The sequence below is a fragment of the Phascolarctos cinereus genome, unplaced genomic scaffold, assembly GCF_003287225.1.
Source record: "Phascolarctos cinereus isolate Bilbo 61053 unplaced genomic scaffold, phaCin_HiC Scaffold_4;HRSCAF=312, whole genome shotgun sequence".
NCBI lineage: Eukaryota > Metazoa > Chordata > Mammalia > Diprotodontia > Phascolarctidae > Phascolarctos > Phascolarctos cinereus.
In genome coordinates, this window is record NW_027555847.1 from 197,263,327 (window position 1) to 197,276,888 (window position 13,562).

Below are 13,562 nucleotides of genomic sequence, written 5' to 3' on the forward strand. Positions count from 1 at the left end.
CTAAGTAATTCACAGTTGCTCATTGCACAATATTGCTTTTACTGTGTACAATGCTCTCCTGGTATTGCTGATTTCAGTTTGCATCAGTTCATATAAGTCTTTTCAGGAACATTCTGTTCATTTCTTATAATACAGTAGTATTCCATCACAACCCTATACTACAATTTGTTCAACCATTCTCCAATTGATGAGCATTCAATCAATTTCCAATTGTTTGCCAGCACACAAAAAAAAAACCCTGCTACAAATACATTTGTACATATAAGTCCTTTTTTCTTTTACTTTGATCTCTTAGGTAAAGGGTAACATATTGCTGGGGCAAAGAGTATGCACAGTTTTGCCATCATTTCACATGGTTCTAAATTGCTCTTAAAAGTGGTTGATCAGTTCAAAACTCCACAACAGTACATTAATGTCACAATTTTTCCATATTCCTTCCAATATTTGTCAGTCTGATAGATGTGAGGGGCTACCTTAGAGTTGCTTTAATTTGCAACTAATCATTAGTAATTTAGAGCATTTTTACATGATTGCAGTTAGTTTTGATTTCTTCTTCTGAAAATTATCTATTCATATCCTTTGACCATTTATCAATTGAAGAATGCCTAATTCTTATATATGGCTCAGTTCTCTACCTATTTGAGAAAAGAGCACTTTGTCAGAGAAACTTGCTGTAAATCCTCCCCCATCCAGTTTCCTGTTCCCTTCCAATCTTGGCTGCATTGGTTTTGTTTGTGCAAACCCTTTTTAATTTGATGTCATCAAAATTATCCATTTTAGATGCCATAATGCCCTCTTTTTCTTGTTTGGTCATAATGTTTTCCCCTTATCCATAAATGTGGTAGGTTAACTATTCCATGCTTCCCTAATTTGCTTATGATATCACTCTTTATGTCTAAATCATGTACCCATCTTGACCTTATCTTGGCATACTGTATGAGATATTGGTCTATACCTAGTTTCTGCCAGACTGATTTCCAGTTTTCCCAACAATTTTTATCAAATAATGTTTTCTTGTTCCCAAATCTTGGAACTTTGGGTTTGTCAAATAGTATATTACTACAGTCATTTACTACTGTGTCTTGTGTACCCAATCCATGCTACTGAGAACCAGATAATTTTGATGATTACCACTTTGTAATAGTAAAAGTTTGAGATCTGATTTGCTAAGCCCATCTTCCTTTGCTTTTCCCTATTAATTCCCTTGATATATTTGACCTTTTGTTTTTCCAGATAAATTTTGTTATTTTCTTCTAGATCTACAATATAATTTTGGAAGCTTGAATAGTACTAAAATAAATTAATTGAAGTTAAATTAAGTTAAGTAGAATTGTCATTTTATTAAACTAGCTTAGCCTACACATCAATAGTGAACGTTTCTCCACTTTGTTCATATTTGACTTTATGTGTATAAAAAGCATTTTGTAATTGTATTCATATAGTCCCTGGGCTTCTCTTGGCATGTAGACTGTCAAGTATTTTATACTGTCTGCAATTATTTTAAGCAGAATTTCTCTTTCTCTTTCTGCTGGACTTCATTCATAATAGTTAGAAATGCTGGTGATTTATGTGGGTTCATTTTATATCCTTCAACTTTGCTAAAGTTGTTAATTATTTCAGCTAACTTTTTTTAGTTGATTCTCTAGCATTCTCTAGGCATACCAACATATCATCTGGAAAAAGTGTTTTTTTTTTATCATTGCCTATTCTAATTCTTTGAATTTCTTTTTGTTGTATTATTGTTATATCTAGCATTTCTAGGACAATATTGAATAATATTAGAGATAATGAGCATCTTTGACTCACCCTGTTCTTACTGGGAAGACTTCTAGCTTATCCCCATTATCTCAGTTCCAAGACAGACAAGAGTGCTTGTGGTTACTCACAGACCAAATCACAGGCCAGGAGAGTAGTGAATATCTTTCCTTAAATAATACCACCTTGGAAGAACTGAAAACTTACAGGTCCCTAAAGTATCTCTAAAAACAGACGTACAATACTTTTGAAGCATGAGGCAGTGCAATCTCCACCCTGGAATCAGAGCCCCAATTTAACAAAGAGTAAAAAGTCAAGTCAAGAGAAAATGAGTAAAGACCAGAAAAAAAAATTCTGACTATAGAAAGTTACTCTGATGACAAGGAAGATCAAAACACACACTCAGAAGAAGATAACAAAGTCAAAGTTGCAAAATCCAAAGCTTCCAAGAAAAATATGAATTGGTCTCAGGCCATGAAAGGGCTAAAAAGGGATTTTGAAAATCAAGCAAGAGAGATAGAGGAAAAATTGGGAAGAGAAATAAGGTGATACAAGAAAATCATGAGAAACAAGTCAATAGCTTAGTAAAGGAGACACAAAAAATGCTGAAGAAAATAACACCTGAAAAAAAAAAAACCAGACTAGGCCAAAAAGTAAAAGAGGAAGAAAAAGCCAATGAGGAGCAGAACCCCTTAAAAAGCAGAATAGGCCAAATGGGAAAGAGGTACAAAAATTCACTGAAGAAAAAACTCCTTAAAAAGTAGGACTGGCTAAATGGAAAAGAATGTACAAAAGCTCAGGGAAGAAAATAATTCCTTAAAAGTTTGAATTGAATAAGAATTTTTAATGGAAAAAAAAGTTAGAATTGAGAAAATGGAAGCCAAAGACTTGAGAAATCAAGAAACAATAAAACACATTAAAAAGAGTGAAAAAAAAGAAGACAATGTGAAATCTCATTTGAAAAACAATTGACCTATAAAAGATATCCAGAGAGATAATTTTAAAATTATTGGATTACTGAAAGCCATAATAAAAAAAAATCATAGACATCATCTTTCAAGAAATTATCAAGGAAAACTGCTCTGCTACTTTAGAACCAGAAGATAAAATAGAAATTGAAAGAATCCACCTATGTCTTGAAAGACATCCCCAAACAAAAACTCCCAGGAATATTATAACCAAATTACAGGGCTCCCAGGTCAAGAGAAAACATTGCAAACAGCTACAAAGAAATAATTCAGGTATTATGGAGCCATAGTTAGGATAACACAAGATTTAGCAGCTTCTATATTAAAGTACCAGAAGGTTTAGAATATGATATTCCAGAGGGCAAAGGAGCTAGGATTACAAGTAAGAAACACCTACCCAGTACAACTGAGTATAATCATTCAGGAGAAAAAAAATAGTCAATGAAATAGAGGATTTTCAAGCATTCTTGATGAAAAGACCAGAGCTAACTAGAAAAGGTGACTTTCAATACAAGACTCAACAGAAGGATGAAAAGGTTAACAGCAAAGGGAAATCATAAGGGGCTTAATAAGGTTAAATTGTTGACATTTCTACATGGGAAGATGATACTTGTAACTCATAAGAACTTTCTTATTATTAGGGCAGTTAGAAGGAGCATATGCAGACAGAGGGCACAGATGTGAGGTGAATATGAAGGGATGATATCAAAAAAGAAAGAGAGAAATAATGGGGTAAATTGCCTCACATAAAAGAGGCAAGAAAAAGCTTTTACAGTGGAGGGAAAGATGGGAGAACTAAAGGAGAGTGAGTGAACCTTACTCTCGTCAAAATTAGCTCCAAGAAAGAATAACATACACACCCAATTGGTATAGAAATCTACGTTACCCTACAGGTAAGTTGGAGGGTAAGGGAATAAGAAAAGTGGAGGTGGCAGAAGGGCGGGGCAAATTGGGGTGGGTCAGAAACAAAACAATTTAGAGGAGGGAAAGGGAGAGAATACAATAAATGGGAGATAGAATGGAAGAAAATACAGCTAGCAATAGCAAATACAAAAAAAAATAGAAACAACTTTCTCTGATAAAGGCCTCATTTCTCAAACATAGAGAACTGAGTCAAATTTACAAAAATAAAAGCCATTCCCCAATTGATAAATGATTAAAAGATATGAAGTTTTCTGATGAAGTAATCAAAGCTATCTATAGACACATGAAAAAATGCTCTCGCTATTGACTGGAGAAAAGCAAATTAAAAGCATTCTGAGGTACTACCTCATAACTATGAGATTGGCTAATAGGAGAGAAAAAAATGGCCAATGTTGGATGGAATGTAAGAGAAATAAGACATTAATGCACTGTTGGTGGAGAATCTACCATTCTGTAGGCCAATCTGGAACTATGCCCAAAGGGCTATAAAATATGCACACCCTTTAACCTAGCAACGCCATTACTAGGTCTGTTTCCCAAAAGAGACAAAAAAAGGAAAAGGACCTATACATACAAAAATATTTATAGCAGTTCTCTTCTGGTGGCAAAGAACTAAAAATTGAGGGTATGGTCCATCAATTGTGTTATAGCTGAAAAAAATTGTAATGTGTGATCATGATGAAAAACTATTGTGCTATAAGAAACAACAAGAAGGATGCTCTCAGAAAAACCTGGAAAGACTTACATGAGCTGATGCAAAATTCAGTTGTACCATGTACAAAGTAACAGTAATTTTGTGTGATGATCAGCTATAAACGACTTAGCTATTCTCGGCAATACAATGATCCAAGACAACTCAGAAGGACTTATGATGAAAAATGTTATCCATCCCCAGAGAAAAAATTGATGGTATCTGAATATAGATTGAAACATACTTGTCTTACTTTCTTTATTTTTCTTGTAAGTGTTTTTGTCTGCTTTCTTTTACAAAATGACTAATATAGAAATATGTTTTGCATGACTACACATGTATAATCTATATCAAATCACTTGTCTTCTCAATGAAGGGGATGGAGAGAGAGAAAGGGAGAGATTTGGAACTCAAGGTTTTAAAAATAAATGTTAAAAATTGTTTTTACATGTAATAAGGAAAAATTATTAAATAAAACAACAACAAAAAAGCTGTAGCAGTGATTAGCACTACTCCACTGGGTTCCAAGTAAGATATAAAATCTAGGAGAGGGCCCTGACACTAAAAATGTCAGTTATAAAGTCTTAAAGGGGCTTTGTTTGTGTTACGGCAATTCCTTGGTAAAGTTTCACTGACAAATCAGATAATATAGAAAAGTCTTTTAGGTTGAAATAAGAGACAATTTTCATCAACACAGAATTTGTCTCAATACTACTGCACATTTCAGTTTCAATGAAAATGTTTAAACATTTTTACCAATAGATCATAGATTCCACTGTTTGATATAGTTCTTTCAATATGTACAGAATGATGGTGATGGTGTGTTGACAAAGCTGACATTTCCCCCTACAGTTCTAAGCATACAGCATGGGAAGAGGCATGAAAATGAAGGAAACAATTTAGACTGTTTTTTTTTTCCTCCATGATCAGCAGAGCCACTAACTAGAAACAACAGAAATAGAGCTCAGAGCAGAGAATTTCAAAAATAATCTTACTGTATGTTTGATGTTATCAGCACATTTTACCTTATAACTCGGAGGGGAATATTGACAAAGATTTAGTTGCTATGGTAAATATTAATGTCAAGTGTGAGTGAAATACCAAGAAGGTTTAAATGCTTGCTATGCAGCAATGAGGATATTTTTACAATGATGCAAAAGACTCTGTATGTTTAAAATTCAATTTTACTTCCCAGTGAAAATGTGTGAAACTGAATTGATGCCTAGAACAGTAACTCAGTGCTAATAAAACTTATTTTAAACACTCTGCAAAATAAATTATGCAAAAACTACCACATTAATAAGTAACACTTGGAATTGTTGAAGCTAATCAAAGAGTGAATACTTAATTAAGAATAATTTAGCAATTCTTGAACTTTTTATTCTATGACCATCATGAAAGTTTTCTTTTCTACTGTGAACTGCCCACACCAATATTGTTTCCACCCCCCATTCTTTTTTCCTGCAGCTGCTCCCAGACCTAGGCACAATATAATGGGTTGGTTGGAATTTCTCAGAGGACAAGGAAGAAAGAGGGAGGGTGTAACTCATTTCATCACTCTGATTATGTAAGGGTGACAAATTCCTTTGTTTTGTTCTTTCCTAGTCACTAATTGAAAAGAGACAGGAAAACGGGATTCTAAATAGATACTAAAACTGATAACATATAAGCTACTGAAGCATCTAAGAGGGAAGTTTCTCATTTGTGATGGAAGAAAACAAATTAAGTTTTTCTGGAAGTATTATGTCTAGTGGCGATAGGGCTCCATTACTCACAAGCCCAGATTCATTCTTCCTATTGCTCTAGGGCCTAATTCAATTTTTTATTGAAGCCATAATCCTTTTTTTTCTCTTTATACTTTAACCTCACATTCATCTCTCCTTTGAAACATTTTTGGTGGCCCTATCTTTTGCCTTCCCCACATTGGGGAATGCAACTCACTAACATAATTGTTTCCATGATTTAAACAAGCAAACAACACTCATACTTTCAAATGAATCAACTCTTCCAGAGGAGTAGAGTACCATTTAACAGTAGAGGAAAAACAATTTTCTGAGTAATAACATATTGCTTAGGTAAAGTTAGTACAACCTGTTGTCATAGGCTAAAATTCACTTTGAGGCAGAAATACATATTTTTACAAAAACATATATGATCAGTTATTTTCTAACTATAAGATCACATTTAATAAAATATAATTCTTTGTTTTCAAACAATCATACAAAGAATCAACATATATTTATTAAGCACTTATTATGTGCTAAGCTCTGTACTAAAGCATTGGCTCTACAAAGAAAGGCAAAAATAGTCACTGACATTAGTGACCTCACATTCTAGTGGAAGAGAAAACACGAAAATAAATAGGTACATGTGTGATGAATGCAGAATAAATAGATGGTGACCCTATAGGGGGATGATCTATAAACTGGGGTGACCAAGAAAAGCCTCTTGCAGAATGTGATGTTTTAACTGAATTTTACCGAAATCCAGAAATTCTAAGTGGTTGTAGCGAGAAAGAAAGTAAGGAAGAAAAGCATTTCAGGTACAGGGTAGAGGCATGTTGATAAGAGATGGAGTATTGTATGCAAGAAGAGCAAATAGGTACTAGGATTGAGTTACAGAGAATTTGGAAAGGAAGAAAGCATAAAAAGAATGGAAAAGTAAAAAGGGGTCAAATTGAGAAGAGTTCTAAATGTCAAATCAAGGACTTTATAACTGATTCTTAACTTAATGAGGTACCACTGGAGTTTATTGATTATGGGCATTTTCCTGTATTTTGTAAACTGTTCTCTCTGTTAAATTTAAAATACATAATAATAGCATTTATATAATGATTTAAAGTTTGTGAAGTGCTTTACACACATTATATCCTTTAATTCTGTCCATAATACTAGGAAGTAGTTTTTTTTTAAATTACTATCTGCTTTTTTATAGATGAAGACACTGAGGCAGACAAAAGTTAAGTTACCTCTCCAAGACCATGTAACTAGTAAGTATCTGAAGCTAGATTTGAACTCAAGTTGTACTGACTACGGGTCCGTTTCTTCTATCAACCTTGTGAAGACACTGGTAATTAGAAGTTATGCTTTGGAAAGCAGAAAACAATCAGATTGCCAAGAATGTAGAATCATGGGATGTAAAGTTGGAAAAGACTTTAGTGATATAGTATCATCTCCTGTTTTTACAGATAAGGAAACTAACTGAGGACTAAGAGTATTTATCATGTTGTTGTTGTTTTTTCCTCTGAAGTACATAAGGGTAAAGCACGGTATAGCTAGGATTGAAATCTAACTGTTGACTAAAAATTCAGGGAGATGGGGGTTGCAGCCAAGACAGAGAGAAACCAGGACATTGCCTGAGATTTTCCCAGATTCCCTCAGAAACAACATTAAATAAAGCTTCTAAATGGATTCTGGAGTGACAGAACCTAGAAAATATGGAGTGAAACAATTCTCCAGTATAAGATAATTTAGAACTTCAGGAAAAGTCTGTCTTAGTTGGTAAAAAGGAAGTGCAGCCTAGCACAGACAGTGCCTGAGCACACCAGGAGGAGGCTCTTAGCTGCAACACAGGTCAGAAACCAAGGCCCATTGCTGGTGGCTGAGCAGGCCAGTGGCAATGCAGGCCGTTGTGAGGCCTTCAGCCACAGTGCAGAAGGTAAATTGCCAGCTAGATTGAACACCCTAGCACACTGAGCAAGCTCCCAGGACTCAAGGCCCTAGCACACAAAGCTAGTGATAAAGCCCCTGGACCTCAGCCTGAGAAGCTGGGACAGTGCCCCCTGTGCTCCAGGAGCAGAACTCAACTTTAACAGTCATGAAATAGTGCCCCCCCCCAAAAAAAATGACAAGAGGCTAAAAAGAACCTTGAACATAGAACATAGGTGACGGTGACACAAACTCAGAAGATAACAATATTGTCAGAATGCCTACATGCAAAATCTGAAGGGAGAATATGAATTGGTCTCAAGCCCAAAAGGCCTTTTTGGAAGAATTCAAAAAGAATGTTTAAGCTCAAATAAGAGAGGTAGAAGAAAAATTGGGAAAAGGAACAAGAGGTATGCAAGAGAGAATGAAGAGTTTGGAAAAGGAAGGACAAAATTGATTCAAGAAAACAAATCTTAAAAATTACAATTGGCCAAAGGGAGAAAAATCCACTGCAGAAAAAAAAAACTTAAAAAGTAGAATTGACCAAATGGAAAAGGAGATACAAAAGCTAACCGAAGAAAGTAATTTCTTAAAAATTAGAATAGGGTAGGGGCAGCAAGGTGGCACAGTGGATAAAGCACTGGCCCTGGATTCAGGAGGACCAGAGTTCAAATCTGGCCTCAGACACATAACATTTACTAGCTATGTGACTCTGGGCAAGTCACTTAACTTCATTGCGTAACCAAAAAATAAATAAATAAATAATTTTAAGAAATTATAATAGGGCAAATGGAAGCTAATGGCTCTGTGAGATATTAAGAATCAGTCAAACAAAATTAAAAGAACTAAAAAAATGGAAGAATCTGTAAAATAACTCATTGGAAAAACAACTGACCCGGAAAATGGATCAGGAGAGATAATTTAAGAATTATTGCACTACCTGAAAGCCACAATAAAAAAAGAGACTGGACAGCATCTATCAAAAAAAATTACCAAGGGAAACTTCCCTTATATCTTAGAACCAGAGGGTAAAATGGTTATTGAAAGGATCCACTGATCACCTCCTGAAAGAGACTGCAAAATGAAAATTCCAAAGAATACTGCAGATAACTTCCAGAATTAACAGGTTAAATAGAAAACACTGCAAGGTGCTAGAAAGAAATGATTTAAATATGTTGAAGCCATAGTCAGGATTACACAGGACTTAGCAGCTTCTACATTAAAGGATTGGAAGCCTTGGAGTATGATATTCTGGAAGGCAAAGGCGCTTGTATTATAAACAAGAATCACCTACCCAGCAAAACTGGGCATAAACTTTCAGGGGAGGAGATGTACATTCAATGAAAAATGGAAATTTCAATCTTTTCTGATGGAAAGACCATAGTTGAACAGAAAATTCAATCTTCAAGTACAAGACTAAAGAAAAGCAAAAAAAAAAAGAGATAAATAGTAAAGAAAAAGGAAAAAAAAAACATGTTATTCAATAAGGTTAAACTGTTTATATCCCTACATGGGAAGATGATACTTGTAATTCTTGAAAACTACATCTTTCTTAGGGCAGTTAGAAGGGGTATATAAATATCTCTATCTCTATCTATTGATCTATCTATCTATCTATCTATCTATCTATATTGACAGAGACAGAGACAGAGAGACATAGAGAGAGTATGTGTATAAGTTAACTTTGAGGTGATGATATGAAAAAATAAGAGGTGAAAAGAAGAATTGTACTGGGAGAAGAGGAAAGGGGGAGGCAGAACAGGATAAATTACACCATATGAAGAGGCACAAAAGACCTATTACAATAGAGGGAAAGAAGGGAGGAAGGTGAGTATTATTTGAACCTTACTCTCATCAGATTTGGCTCAAAGAGGGAATAACATACACACTCAGTTGGGTATAAAATTTTATCTCACCCAATAGGGAAGTAGGAGGAGAAAAGTGAAAGACAAGGGAGAGGGTGGATAGAAGGGAGGGCATAAGTAGTACAGGAAAGGGAAAAGAAAAGAGAGAAAGATTGATAGAAGGGAGAAGAGATTGAGGAACGCAGTGGTCAGAAGTAAAATAATGATGAAGAGGGAAAGGGCTAAAGGAAAGAAAAAACATATAGCAAGGTTGGGGGGTGGGAACAAGACGGAGGGACATGCACAGTAATAGTAAGTGTAAATTTGAATGGGTTGAACTCTCCCATAAAACGGAAACAGGTAGCAGAGTGGATTAAAAACCAGAGTCTTATAATGTGTTGTTTATAAGAAATACATTTGAAGCAGAGAGACAAACACAGAGTAAAGTTAAAGACTGGAGGAGAATGTGTCGTCCTTCAGCTGAAGAAAAAAAAAAGCAAGGGTACCAATCCTGATCTCAGACAAAGCAAAAGCAAAAAAAAAAAATAGATCTTATCAAAAGAGATAAGGAAGGAAACTACATCCTGCTAAAAGTCACCATAGACAATGAAGTAATATCAAAACTAAACATATATGCACCAAGAGGTATAGCATCAGAATTTTTAGAGGAGAGGTTAAGTGAGTTACAGGAAGAAACAGACAGCAAAATTATACTAGTGGGAAACCTCAGCCTCCTCTTTTCAGAACTAGATAAAGCTAACCACAAAATAAAAAAGAAATAAGTTAAGGAGGTGAATAGAATTTTAGAAAAGTTAGCTATGGTAGCCCTCTGAAGAAAATTGAATGAGGATAGAAATATGCCTTTCCTCAGTAATACGTGGCACCTACACAGAAATTGACTATGTATTAGGTCATAAAACCTCAATATTCAGTGCAGAAAGGCAGAAATATCAAATGCATCCTTTTTAGATTATAAGGCAATAAAAATTATGTGTAATAAATGGCTATGGAAAGATAGACTAAACATTAATTGCAAACTAAATAAACTAACCTCTTTCATTCTTTAATGAGAGGGTCAAGCAACAAATCATATAAACAATCAACAATTTCATCAAAGAGAATGACAATAATGAGATTACATACCAAAACTTACGGGATGCAGCCAAAGTATTGTTTGTGGGCATATTATATTTCTGAATGATTACATGAATAAAATAGAGAAAGAGAAGATTAATGAATTGGCCATACAGCTAAAAAAGCTAGAAAAAGAACAAATTAAAAATCTTCAATTTAATACCAAATTAGAAAATCTGAAAACCAAAGGAGAGATTAATAAAATTGAACATAAGAAAACTACTGAAGTAATAAATAAAATTAAGAGTTGGTTTTATTAAAATACCAATAAAATAGATAAACTTTTAGTTAATTTGATTGAACAAAAGAAGAAAAACAAATTACCAGTAACAAAAATGAAAAGGATGACTCCACCACCAATGAAGAGGAAATTAAAACAATAGTTAGAGGCTATTTGCCGAACTGTATGCCAACAAATCTGACAATTTAAGTGAAATAGATGAATATTTACAAACATATAAATTGTCCAGATTAACAGAAGAGTTAATAAAATACTCATAATAACTCTATTTTGAAAAAGAAATTGAACAAACCATCAATTAACTACCTAAGTAAAAAAATGATCCCCCTGGCCTGATAGATTTAAAAGTGAATTCTGCCAAACATTTAAAGAACAATTAATTCCAAGACTATATAAACTATTTGGGAAAATAGGAAAAGGAATCCTACCAAATTATTTTCTGACACAAATATGGTGCTGATAACCTAAACCATTCAGAGTCAAAACAGAGAAAGAAAATTATAGACTAATTTCTCTAGTGAATATTGATACAAAAATTTTAAAAAAGACATTAGCAAGGAGATTACAATAATTTATTATGAGGATAATACACTATGAGTAGGTAGAATTTATATCAGGAATTCAGGGCTGATTCAGGGCTATCAGTATAAATGACCATATCAACAATGAAACTATCAAAAATGAAACTGAGATTATATGATTATCTCAATAGATGCATAAAAGGATTTTGACAAAATGCAGCACCCATTCCAATTAGAAACACTAGAGAGCAAAGGAATAAAAGGAGTTTTCCTTAATTGATAAGTAGTATCTATCAAAACCATCAGCAAGCATTACATGTAATAGGGATAAGCCTTCTCAGTAAGATCAGAGGTGAAACAAAGATGTCCATTATCACCACTCCTGTTTAATATTGTACTGGGAATGTTAGCTTTAGCAAGAAGAGAAGAAAAAGAAACTGAAGGAATTAGAATAGGCAATGAAGAAAGAAAATATCACTCTTTGAAGATGATATAATGGTATGCTTAGAGAACACTAGAGAATCAACTAAAAATTACTTGAAATAATAAACAACTTTAGCATAGTTGCAGGATAAAATAAACACACATAAATGACTACTATTTCTATATATTACTAACTAAGCCCAGCAACAAGAAATAGAAAGAGAAGTTCCATTAAAAATAATTGTAGACAATACAAAATATTTGGGAGTCTACCTGCCAAGACAAATCAAGGAACTATATGAACACAATTACAAAACACTTTTCACAGAAATGAAGTCAGATCTAAACAATTGGAAAAATACCAATTACTCATGGGTAGGCCAAGCTAATATAATAAAAATGACAGTTTTATCTAAATTAATTTATTTATTCAGTGCCATACCAATCAAAGTACCAAAAAATCATTTTATAGAACTAGAAAAAATAATAACAAAATTTATCTGGAAGAACAGAAGGTCAAGAATATCAAGGGAATTAATTTTTTTTAAATGCAAAAAAAAAGGTGGCCTAGCTGTACCAGATCTAAAACTACATTATAAAGTGGCAATCATCAAAACTATTTGGTACTGGCTAAGAAATAGAGTTGTAGATCATTGGAATAGGTTAATTACACAAGATACAGTAGTCAATGACTATAGTAATCTACCATTTGATAAACCCAAAGACTCCAGTTTCTAGGATAAGAACTCATTATTTGACAAAAATTCTTCTGGGAAAATTGGAAATAGTATGGCAGAAACTAGGCACAGATCAACATCTCACACCATATACCAAGACAATGTCAAAATGGGTACAACATTTAGATATAAAGACTGATACAACAAGTAACTAGGAGCAAGGGCCAATTTGCCTATGGAGAAGAGATAGAGATAGAGAATATCATGAAACACAAAATGGATAATTTCATTACATTAAATTCAAAAAGGTTTTGCACAAACAAAACCAACACAATCAACATTAGAAGGAAAACAGAAAGATGGGAAACAATTTTTATAGCAAGTATTTCTGATAAAGGCCTCCCTTCTCAAGTATATAGAGAATTGATTCAAATTTATAAGAATACAAGTCATTTCCCAATTGATAAATGGTCAAAGGATATGAACAGGCAGTTTTCAGATGAATTATTCAAAGCTATCTATAGTCATAAGGAAAAATGTTCTAAAACACTATAGGTTAGAGAAATGCAAATTAGAACAATTCTGATGTACCACCTCACACCTATCAGATTGGCTAATATGACAGAAAAGGGAAATGATACATGTTGGAAAAGATGTGGGAAAATTGGAACACTAATATTTTGGTGGTAAAGTCTTGAACTGATCCAACAATTCTGGAGAGCAATTTGGAGCTAAGC

At 33.8% G+C, this 13,562-nt stretch overlaps 1 long non-coding RNA gene across 1 annotated transcript in view; it reads right to left on the reverse strand.

Annotated features, from left to right (window-relative positions):
* LOC144456655 (uncharacterized) overlaps positions 1-13,562 on the reverse strand; it is a 770,782-nt gene that overhangs the window by 620,245 nt on the left and 136,975 nt on the right. The window lies entirely within an intron of this gene.